We start from the raw sequence: 12535 nt of genomic DNA, 5'->3' as shown, positions 1-12535 counted from the left end.
TAATAAAATAATCACACAACACAGAATATATAATTAAACTAAGTTAAATGAACAAAAACATTTGCTAAACAGCATTATAAACCTAATAAAATAACCACACAACACATACTTCACTTGGAAGATCTTGTTCCTTTGAAATCTACTCGATAGCTCAGGTCTGGTTAAACTGATTCATTTCAGCTTGCTTGGCTTTGCTGCAACACAAGCGGACAGCTCCACCTACTAGCTATTTTAATAAATGCACTGCTTCTCAATAGCAGTCACATGACTGGAAAAAAAGGTTGTTATTCTGAAACGGTGTAAATTGAACCGTTGTAAAACGAGGGCCACCTGTATATATATATATATGTCATATGAATAATATAAAGCAATGTTAACAGTGCAAAAAATGTAATGCTCTTGCTCTATATTATGTGCGCTAACTCGAAGTACACAATACAGGTGTCAGAGAACGCCATTGATGTTGAATGCTCACCGCTTCTGTCACAGGGTGCAGCAATACCTAAGCTTCAAGATGGCGACGCCCAGATTCAGATAGCGCATGTAATTTTAAACAACGTTCTAATTTACTCCTATTATCACTTTTTCTTTGTCCTCTTGGTATCTAAATGTAGCCACCAATAAGCAAGTGCTACCCAGGGTGCTGAACCAAAATGGGATGGCTCTTAAGCTTATTTTCAAATAAAGATACCAAGAGAACAAAGACAAATTGTTAATAGGAGTAAATTAGAAAGTTGCTTAAAATTGCTGCTCTATATGAATCATGAAAGAAACAAAAATGGGTGTTATATCCCTTTAAGATACAGTAAATGGATTTGAAGAGAGATGTAGGCACGGGAATCAAACCAATAGCAGAGTAAGTAGTAACCCTGTTACTGTAGTTGTACCCAGAAAAGAAGTTGTACAAACTACCAAGGTACGGTAAACATCTTAAATATTTTGTTGTATGGATAAGGTTATGTTAAAGGTATTTCTATTTATATTAGGACTAATGGGCAATGTGCTTTTGTGCACAACTGACTTGCATGCATTAAAGGGACACTCAGGTCAAATAAAATTTTCATGATTCAGATACAGCATGTAATATTAAACAACTTTCCAATTTACTTCCATTAAAAAAAATGTGCACAGTCTTTTATATTTACAATTTTTGAGTCACCATATCCTACTGAGCATGTGCAAGAATTCACAGACTATACGTATATGCATTTGTGATTGGCTGATTGCTATCACATGGTGTAAGGGGAGTGGAAATATACATAACTTTGAAATTTGTTATAAAAAAATCTACTACTCATTTGAAGCTCAGACTAAGTGCTATTGCATTGTCTTGTTATCTTGCATTTGTTGATTATGCAAATCTAATGTGTTGACTGGTCCTTTAATTGCTTACTGGCTGAGAAGGACAAGTCTCACTTTTCTATTTCTATTTATGGAGAGGGACACCCCCCAAATGCATACATATGAACATATGATTTCAAATGAAATACAGCAAAGTCAAACAGTGTTACTGGGTTGTTGTCTCATTGCACCATCTTATCTTGCAAACATCAAGATAAAATAGGAAGTGAGTGAAACATATAAAGCATCACCTGCACTATCAGCCCAGTTACAGCGCTATGCATTTCTCTCTTTATACGCAAGTGCAATGAGTCAGGTTGTTAGAGACTGTAAAGAGCGTTCGCTGTTCTTTATGTTCACTTGTTCCCCAGGTCATTTACCTGCAAATCAGTACTCAAATAGGACTCTGCTTGATCATGAGAAATCCCAGATGATAACCTACCTACCCGGGAACAGTCTCATAAAGAGCAGCAGGGGCGGGTTGTTATTACGCCCTTACAGATGATGTGCTGGCTGGGTATGATAATGTTTAAGATGCTGACCCTATAACTATATAAATATAAAACATATATATATATATAATATGTATGCAAATCTTCTCACTGTGGCCATAGGGCACTTGTACCCTTACAGGCAGCGGCATCACCTGATGCTGTTCACTATGCGCTCAATTTATCAAGCTAGGGCGGACAGGGGCGTCCATGTCGCCCGTGTCCACCCCAGCTTGCCTCTGGTGAGCAGCAGTCCGCTGCTAGAATTCAGCATTGCATAAGAGCGCTATTTTGCGCTCTTGTGCAACACCGCCCCCTGCCTGCGCACAGCCCATCATGCGCGGGCAGGAGCTGTCAATCTCCCTGGTTGGACGACACCTGGGAGATTTAAATTTTCCACATAAGAGGTTAGGGAAGCAGCGGTCTGACTGCAGGTTCTCTAGTAAGAACCTGCTGTTGTTCCTTTCCCGCCTCGACTACTGCAACTCCGTCCTCTCTGGTCTACCTAGCTGCCGCATAGCTCCTTTACAATCCATAATGAATGCCTCTGCCAGGCTCATCTTCCTTACTCGTCAATCTTCATCTGCTGCGCCTCTCTGCCAATACCTTCACTGGCTTCCTTTTGCCTCTAGGATTAAACACAAAATCCTCACTCTGACATACAAAGCTCTCAACTGCACTCCTCCCCCCGACATTTTAGAACTTGTCTCTAGATACTCTCCCTCCCGTCCCCTTCGATCAGCTCAGAATCTCCTCCTCTCCTCCTCTCTTGTTACCTCATCACACTCCCGTCTACAGGACTTCTCCAGACTGGCCCCCATCTTGTGGAACTCCCTGCTCGCTCCACAAGACTCTCCCCTAGTTTTAACAGCTTCAAGCGCTCCCTAAAAACTCTACTATTCAGGGATGCATACAACCAACACTAACCTTTCCTAACGCCATTGCTTTCCCCTTGAACCCCTTAGAATGTAAGCCTATGAGCCCAGCTGTTTGCAGATCGCCTTAATAAGAGCCGACTACAACAGTGAAACTCTCAGCAGGGCCCTCTACCCACTTGATCCCTGCAAAAGCTATTCTGTACACCGACTATGTTTACAGCGCTGCGGAATCTGTTGGCGCTCTACAAATACCTGATAATAATAATAATATATTTGCTGCTAATATACCCTTCATAGGTGCACGGAAGACAAAGCAAGCATACTCTTGGCCTCACCCTCTTACTCATGGGGGAAAAAAAGATTTTCTTTTCAGGTATTTGCTTACTAATGGATCTACCCATTCATAAGGTGGCAGCTTTTCAAAAAGAAGAGTTATTTATACGGCAAGTCAAGATGCTGTATTACTCTTTAGAAAAGAGATACAAGGAGAGCGAAAGTCAAATTGAAACTTTCATGAATCAGATAGAACATGTAGTTTTAAACAACTTTCCAAATCACTTCCATAATAAAAATGGGCACCATATGTTTATATACACACTTTTTGAGGCACCAGCACCTACTGAGCATGTGCAAGAAATATATGCATGTTGTGATAGGTGTCACATGATTCAAGGGGAAGGAAATGGAACTTTGTCAGAAAAAAAATATACTACTTATTTGAAATTCACACTAAGTGCTTTTGCATTGTCTTTTTTTATAATGTACTAGTTATGTCATTTTACTGTATTAATGGCCATTTAAGAGGTAATTAAACCTTTTCAGGCTATTCTGATAATGCTCTCTGTAGTTTGCAGACGTGCTTGTCCTCACGTATCTGCTGTAGCTTGGTTAATCTTTTGCACCTATGAAATCACAGCATCAATTCTAAATCCTTAAAAATTTGCCCCCTACCTCCTTTATGTTCCCATATATATTTTGGAGGAATACTCTGCAGTGCTCATACAGCGGGTTAGGGACCGGAGCCCCGCTGTAAAGTGAAAACCGCCTTAAAGTGAAACAAGGCAGTTTTAGCTTTCTTTTCACTTGTCAGTGTGCTTAAAAACTTGAAAACATGTTTGAACTAACTTATATTAGGGGTGCAATAGCGCTACGTTTAGTTTAACACTAGCACAGCACAGTATTTAATTAGTATTCAATAAATACTGTACCTGTAAAATAGTGACAATGACTGTAGTAAAATTTGCCAGACTATAGCACTGAGACACAGATTGCACTGTAATGCTGTAAACAGAGTGAACTGCGCATAACAAAATGGCGCCAGTCACTTTTCTCGCAATCTCACGAAGCTTACAGCACCGTTTCAAAATCCTTGGAAGTTGAACTTCAGCTCCACAAAGCGCTGTATTAGCGAAGCGCTGTAAAGTGAGGTATACCTGTATATCTATTGTTGTTTTGGTAGAATGCAAAAGCGCCTAGGGATTATCTGCTGGAGCATGCCTAGAAGCTGTGTGAACTCAGTTGAAATACTATGTCTGTGTCTAAACACTGATAAGGGGGGTGGAGTTGGCTTCTCCAGGCAGCTTTGCTATGTAATTCATTTTGCTTATTTTTGAAAATTATTTTAAAATACTTTCCAGCAATTTTTAAACAGTTTTTTATGCAAACTATTTTTAATTACTTAGCTCTTTTAGGATATGCACAGATCTCAATCTGTTATATGTCCCTTTAAGATAAAGACATTTCTCATATGTATTTAAAGGGACAGGAAACCCCAATTTTTTTCTTTCATGATTTTTTATAGAACATACATTTTTGATCAACTTTCCAATTTACTTCCATTATCAAATTTGCTTTGTTCTCTTGTTATCCTTTGCTAAAGGAGCAGGAATGCACTACTGGCAGCAAGATGAACACATTTAGTCAGCCAATCATAAGAGACAAATGTGTGCAGGCACCAATTAGCAGCAGCTCTAGTGTAGGATATGTGCGTATTCCATTTTCAACAAGGGATACCAAGAGAACAAAGCACATTTAAAAAGAGAAGCAAATTTAAAAGTGTCTTAAAATGACATGCTCTATCTGAATCATGCAAGTTTAATTTTGACTTTGCTATCCCTTTAAGCATCCATATACATGTATTTTCTTGGTATACAAAGGGGCTCTACTAAAGGTGTGTGTGTGTGGGGGGGTATAAAGTCTAAAACTTTAAAGGGATATTAAACAGTCAATTTCATTGTGTTAATACAAAAAAGCACTAAGCAGTGCATTATACTTTATAGAAATCATTGCAATATATTATGTATTAGTCATCACTTCCTTTTGTTACTTTTTTCTTCACTTCATGTGTGCAGTGTTCTTTACCTCCAGTCCAGCCATGGTCCTACAAGTCTTCTGAAGTCTTGCTAGGAGACACCTCTCTGCTATCAATTAGTTTATTATAAGGTAATATATAGTGATCAGCGCCACGTGGAAAAACGTGAGTTGGAGCGATTACCTAACACAATCGCTCTAGATTAGTAATATATAGACTTAGTCTTCATAAAGGCCCGTCATAGGCTGAAACGCGTTGACCAATCCCCTACTTTGACATACCAGCCCGAGTCCACACGGTGAGCACACTTCCTTTATCAGTTCTGTTATCGCTGCAGTTTTTTGGTACACCTGTTTTTTTCTTTAGGTACCTGTGCTTTATATTATTTGATCCTAAACAACTGACCAATCCCTGCGTTCTGCCCCCTGGGAAATATTGGATCCTTTACTTTGGAACCCCTTTACTTTGGACGCTTATACTTTTAAACAAATATTTTACTGGACATTTTTTTATTTTACTGGACAATTTTTTTGTTTCATATTCTACTGAAAATTCATTGTTCTATACTTTTTAGTGTTTTTTTATATAAGTACATTTTTCTGCTGCAGCAAATCATAACGTTTTTATATATCTTGGCCAATGATATTAGTTACTATATAAGCTTATATAAACTTGTGTAAATCATGTTCACTATAGCCGCGTTCGGGCAGCGCTCAGGAACTAGTGGGGGTGCTCCACTCCCAGCGATGACGTGGCGCTAGGTGACGTCACAAGCAAGGGAGCTTAGAAAAAACGTTTGCATGCGCAAAGGGATCTGCTGCACAATATTGGACTGCGCATGCGAACATTTTCACTAAGCTCCCTTGTAGCTGTTACACAACACCGGTGTTATGCCGAGAATGATTTCCCCAGTCTCTTCGCAAACATCGGAACTCTGACCCACCTCCATTCAGCAGCTTTCAGCTCAGCCCCTGTAGCTTATCCTGCACTGAATAAAGGTGGGTCAGAGTTGCAATGTTTGCCAAGAGACTGGGGAAATCATTATCGGCATAAAACCGGTGTTGTCCCAACGTAGCTGTGTGGGATTTCGGAGGAGTGGGAGGTATCCTGGGTGTAGTTTGTAGAAGTGGGAGGTAGCCTGGGCGGACGTTAGGCTAGTGTGTTAAGAAACCATTCTTGGCATAACACCGGATAAGTCTGACAACAGCATTTAGTACAGGGCAAAGTGGGGATAGGTTAAGTAGCCTATCTCCACTTTGCCCTGTACTAAATGCTGCTGTCAGACTTATCCGCCTCACTTGTCCATCCTCTGCAGCTTATAAAAACATGGCAGCCTCCACAGCAACACGTGTGTGGAGGCTGCCATGTTGTCAAGCGTCTGAGCTTGCTCTGAAAAGTCCCAGCTTTTCCAGCATGCTGGAAGCGCTGGGACTTACGTCATCAGAGCGCTCAAAAAAAGCCAGGCATCTTACTTGCAAGTGTGAGAAAAACGCTCCAAGCAAGTCCCAGTTCGCTTGGAGCGCTGCCCGAACGTGCCCTGTTATTGCTGTTTCTAAATATGTTTCCTAAGTGTGGTCTATAGAAATATACACCAGATAGCTCTGCATATTTTGGAATTCTGCAAGAAGCCAATGTATAATAAACTACTAATTCGGCATTAGATACGCAAACTAGTATCTTGGTAGCACTTTTCCATAGAGGAGTTTTTCTTAGCACTCTGTAGTAACACTTTGTAGCTCTATAGTATTTTTTGCAGTTTTTTAGTGCTATGTAATATCACTTTGTAGTGCTTCAACCTTATACTTTGTCACAACACTTTGTTAACTTTTGCTATCAAGTTTTCCACTACATTTGATACGTAGTTAACTGTTTCACTACACTGACACGCAGTCACTTCCCTTATAGCAAGCATTTTTGTTGTCTGTGCAGCTACCATACATATCCTGCAAATTACAGTATAATCTATTACTATTATATTCTTTGTTTTTTTTCTCTTTTCATGTGACCCTCAGTACAAATATCACATTCACTTATATCCTAAACATACATTATTCACGTATCTTCATAACGCACTTAAGCAGCCCTCCTTTGAGGGTGGCGCTCCTTACATCTCTCTATGCAATTAGTTTATTGCCCATGTTTACTATAGGACTTTTGCTGCACAAATCACATGACCTCAAATCGTAGGTTTTATAATGGTGGCATCTATATCTAGCTGTGGTCTACACTGACAATTTCTATGTGCTCGTTTAGAAAGAAAGCAAAAAAGTTGTTTGCTGTTTATTACACAGTCGGTTTCTTTTAAAGTTTACTTTAACATATTTCTTTTTTTTTTTTTTTAAAAGGAGCACTGTTTAATATCCCTTTAAAGGCACACAAGTCTAAATTAATCTTTCATGTTTTAGATGGAGCATGCAGTGTTGAGACGTTACAATGTACATCTATTATCAAATTTACTTTGTTCTTGGTTTCCTTTGTTGAAAAGCATACGTACGTAGGCTCAGGACAGCAAACGTACTACTGGGAGCTAGCTGGTAATTTTTGGCTAGCTCCCAGCGGTGCATATCAGGTAATGTACTAGCAATGGTGCAATAATAAAATGCACTCTTATGTCCTTCTCCAAAAGAACACAAAATCTGATTGGTCCTTCATGGCACACAGCCATATTGCATATTGCATCAGAGCACCCCTGGTGTCTGTGCTGGTTCTAGCACTGCTCTATGTATGTGGAATTACTTGCTAAATAATTGTCAGCTACTTGTGGAATGACGTACGGTATACAAGCCAGTTATATTTAGGCATTCCTTCCCCTTTGAGATCCCATGTTAACTGAAAGTTGCCTGCAGGGAGGGGAATGTATTAAAAAAAACGCTCAGTTTGCATAGCCCTGGTTTATTTTTGAGCTCTGGTGTTAAAGGTGACAGCTTACTGATAAGAGCACACAAGTCACTTCCCATGTGCTGGAGGAATTCAGGTTGTTACAGCGGAAGGAGGGGGGTGACCCTGTAATTAGGAGAGTCCCTTCACTCCACCTTCATTGGGCCTGGTCTGACATGAGACAACTTGTGGTGCAGAGCGTCCTGGCAACATATTAACAGACACCTCAGCCCTCCCTCCTCTACGCCCCCAGGGCAAGTACAGCACAACATCTTGCAGGCTGCACACCAATTGCTTTTATACACACCTTCATTTATTAGTGAGCAGAGCAGTGTGCAAAGGTACAACGCCCTGCAGGGTGCTGGCAGGAAACTTACCTTACAGACAGGCCATTCTCAGGAACAAGAACAGTCAAGACAGATGACTACATAGGAGGATATCCTACAAGCCTACTGGGGGCCAAGGAACCCCAAATTTGCTGAGGTGTCAATGTGCAAATCAGTCTTTTTTATTGCGTTCTTTGCTCTACCTAGGACAAGGAGAGGGGAAAATTGTGGATTTAAAGGACTACTAAACACAGCAGAATATCATTCTATATAATAAAAGGCCAAGTGTGTTTGTCCGAAGCTGTCATGCACAGTAGAGACAAACCTGGCCTTTACCCACAGCGTGGCACGAGACAGCTTCAGGAAGCTCCAGAATTCTCAGCTGTTAAGTTACAGCCGCGAGCTGGAGTTCCTAAAGCTCAAGGCATCTGCAGCATATGGAGCCTGAGCGCGATCGGTGCTCCGTCTCCATATGAGGGCAGATGGTGACACTGTGTGTGTCACCATCTGTAACAATCTTCTGCTGGGGCTGGCGGGACGTGTGGGCGAGAGGTGGGTTGTGGATGGGCTGCCCAGCAGGGGAGGGGTGGGGAGTGGGAGGACCCTGCGCTACGACAAATAATAAAGGAAAGGGAGGGATGGGGCAGCTACACTACAAAAAAAATGTTTGGGGGTGTGGGGGGAATAAATGGCAATCGTGGGAGGGGGAGGTGGTGGAACCACTACACTACAGAAAAAAATAAAAAGGGGTTTAAAGGTACTGGCAGACAGCTGCCAGTACCTAAGATGGTAGCAAAAGTTAGAGCGAGGAGGGTTAGAGAGGTTGGGGGGTTAGGGGGATCCTACACTGCAGAAAAATAGAGGGAGAGGAATATATGGATAGGAATAGAGGGAGAGGGATAGAGATATAGAGATAGAATGGATAGAGATAGAGGGATATGTATATTTCTTTCCTTAAACATTTTGGCCCGTGTATAACACTAGTAATTAATAAATGCATAAGAAAAAGACAATGCAAAAGCACTTAGTTTGAATTTCAAACGAGTATATTTTTTTCTGACAAATGTAAAATTAGTTACATTTTCCTTCCTAATGCATTATGTGACAGCCATCAGCCAATCACAAAATCCATATACGTATATCCTTTGAGGGATTGGTGTCTCAGAAAGTTTGCTTATAAAAAGTCTGTGTGAATTGGAAAGCTGTTGTGTGCTCTCTATGAATCATAAAATTTTAATATTGACTTGACTGTCCCTTTAATGTAAAAATAAAATGCTCTGTTTCATTAGAGAATTTTATTATGTTTTTAACTCAATCAAAAGGGTTAAACTCTTAGTCAAAGTTGCACCCATAGAAAACCCCTATTCTGCTCCCTTCTTTTACTGTCTGTTTAAAAAGGGTTAAACATATAGAAAACATTGCACTCCTAGGGGCCCATTTATCAAGCTCCGAACGGAGCTTGTGGGCCCGTGTTTCTGGCGAGTCTTCAGACTCGCCAGAAACAGCAGTTATGGAGCAGCGGTCACAAAGACCTCTGCTCCATAACCTGTCCGCCTGCTCTGATGAGGCGGACAGGAATCGCCGGAAATCAACCCGATCGAGTACGATCGGGTTGATTGACACCCCATGCTGGCGATTGGCCGCGAGTCTGCAGGGGGCGGCGTTGCACCAGCAGCTCTTGTGAGCTGTTGGCGCAATGCTGAATACGGAGAGCGTATTGCTCTCCGCATTCAGCGAGGTCTTGCGGACCTGATCCGCACTGTCGGATCAGGTCCGAAGAGACCTTTGATAAATAGGCCCCCTAATCTGCTCAGGATAAAGATAAGGCCAGTGATTGAGCATACACACATATGCCCCTTTCTCATTGGCTAATCGGCTGTATCCCCATATGAAGAGGCACAGGAGCAGTGACCTACTTACAAGAACCTGCAGCTGAAAGCTAAGTGCTAACCTCTCAGCCACCCCTAAAGTGGAGGAATTATCACCCCGGGCATGATCTGTCTGGGGTGGTTGACAAGCTCTGCTCTTGTGCAATTAGTTGTGTGATGTAAACAGCAATTACAAAGGCAGCACCTACACAGTCACTAAATGATGCAAGAGCTCAGTGAAATACACTGGAAAATATAAATGAAAGAATAAAAAATAAAAATAAAAAAAGTCACAGTTTGGTTTAATTGTTTTGTGTTGTAAAATGCAGTCTATATTTATTTTAAACAGCTATTACATTTCTGGTTACAGTACTGTACTATCTTTCTGAAGGTACACTGTATACACAAGTATATATAATGATATAACCTTACCTTTAGGTTGCATGTATAAGCTGAATTATGGAAATATTGCCTAAATGACATAAGATCATAAGATGTTATCTACACTTGCTCCCATCCCCTCTCCATTTTACAGATAAAAATAAAAAAATATTCCAAAATCCAAACCTTTTCTGGTCCCAAACAGTTTGGATAAAGGGTTTTGTACTTGTATTGCTACTGCTGCATATGAGTATGGGTTTCCATAGGCAAGTGATTTAGCATATGAGTATTATGTCCATTTAAACTTTATTATGGGTCTCTAAACATACCACATTTTTTATTGTGAATATAATTTAATATCTCCAACTTTATTTTTATAAGATCTTTTGTGTGGTACTACTCCAAGACCACCTTTTTCAAAGAGCGGACACTTTTAATTTAAATGAGGGGGTTTTCTTGGAGGTTTGTAGTTGCTAAGGGAACTAAGATCGAGAGGTTTGAAAATCCAACCCCATCCAGTTTCCTTGCAGATACCGTTGCATCCTGGTTCAGCCCCCTTTGTGACGTCATCACATCCATGAAGCCTGGGTGTGCCGACCACTAGGCCACCAATGATCCCTGGCCTGTATTGAGGGGGATCGCCAAAAACAGTGTTTGACTGGTGATCCCCTGCACGATGAGAAGGGCTTGTCATGCACCTACAAGTAGCGATGTGCATGAGGAGAGCACCTTGTCATGCGCATTGAAGGGGTTAAGAAATTCAGGTTGTGATTACTTTCTAGATATAGGCATTTGGTGGTTTCGGATACCTCTGAATGCAGAAGAAGGCAGCTGTTCATGCCGTTTGGCTATTTTCTGAGCCAAATTTATTCTTGTAAAACTGCCTGCTTGGATGAAGACATCTGCAGGCTTCGATGAGGACTTCTGCCGCTTCGTTGAGGATGGATGTCCGGTCTTCAAAAACTGTAAGTGTATCTTCGGGGGTTAGTGTTAGGTTTTTTTAAGGGTTTATTTGGTGGGTTTTATTTTTAGCTTAGGGTTTGGGCTGAAAAAGAGCTAAATGCCCTTTTAAGGGCAATGTCCACCCAAATGCCCTTTTCAGGGCAATGGGGAGCTTATGTTTTTTAGATAGGATTTTATTTGGGGGGTTTGGTTGTGTGGGTGGTGGGTTTTACTATTGGGGGGTTGTTTGTATTTTTTTTACAGGTAAAAGAGCTGATTTATTTGGGGCAATGCCACGCAAAAGGCCCTTTAAAGGGCTATTGGCAGTTTAGTTTAGGCTAGGTGGGTTTTTATTTGGGGGGGGGGCTTTTTTATTTTGATAGGGCTATTAGATTAGGTGTAATTAGTTTAAATATTTGATAATTTATTTTTTATTTTGTGTAATTTAGTGTTTTTTTTTGTAATTTAGTTAATTGTATTTAATTAATTTAATTTATTTAATTGTATTGTAATGTTAGGTGTTAGTGTAAGACAGGTTAGGTTTTATTTTACAGGTAAATTTGTATTTATTTTAACTAGGTAGCTAGTAAATAGTTAATAACTATTTAGTAACTAGTCTACCTAAGCTAGCTACAATGTAACTATTAGTTATATTGTAGCTAGCTTAGGGTTTATTTTACTGGTAAGTATTTAGTTTTAAATAGGTATTATTTAGTTAATGATAGTAATTTTTATTTAATTTATTTTAATTCTACTAAAGTTAGTGGGTGTTAGGGTTAGGATTAGATTTAGGGTTAGGGGTTAATAACTTTAGTATAGTGGCAGCGACATTGGGGGTGGCAGATTAGGAGTTAATAAGTGTAGGTAGGTAGCAACGACATTGGGGGCAGCAGATTCGGGGTTAATAAGTGTAATGTTCGGGGGTTAATAAGTGTAATGTAGGTAGCGACGACATTGGGGGCGGCAGATTAGGAGTTAATAAGTGTAGGTAGGCGGCGGCGATTTCGGGGGTGGCAGATTAGGGGTTAATAACTGTAATGTAGGTGGTGGCGATGTCGGGGGTGGCAGATTAGGGGTGTTTAAACTCAGGGTTTATGTTAGGGTGTTAGGTGTAAACATA

Source organism: Bombina bombina, chromosome 12 (genome assembly GCF_027579735.1).
Source record: "Bombina bombina isolate aBomBom1 chromosome 12, aBomBom1.pri, whole genome shotgun sequence".
Lineage (NCBI taxonomy): Eukaryota > Metazoa > Chordata > Amphibia > Anura > Bombinatoridae > Bombina > Bombina bombina.
Note: the sequence above shows the minus strand (reverse complement) of the source record.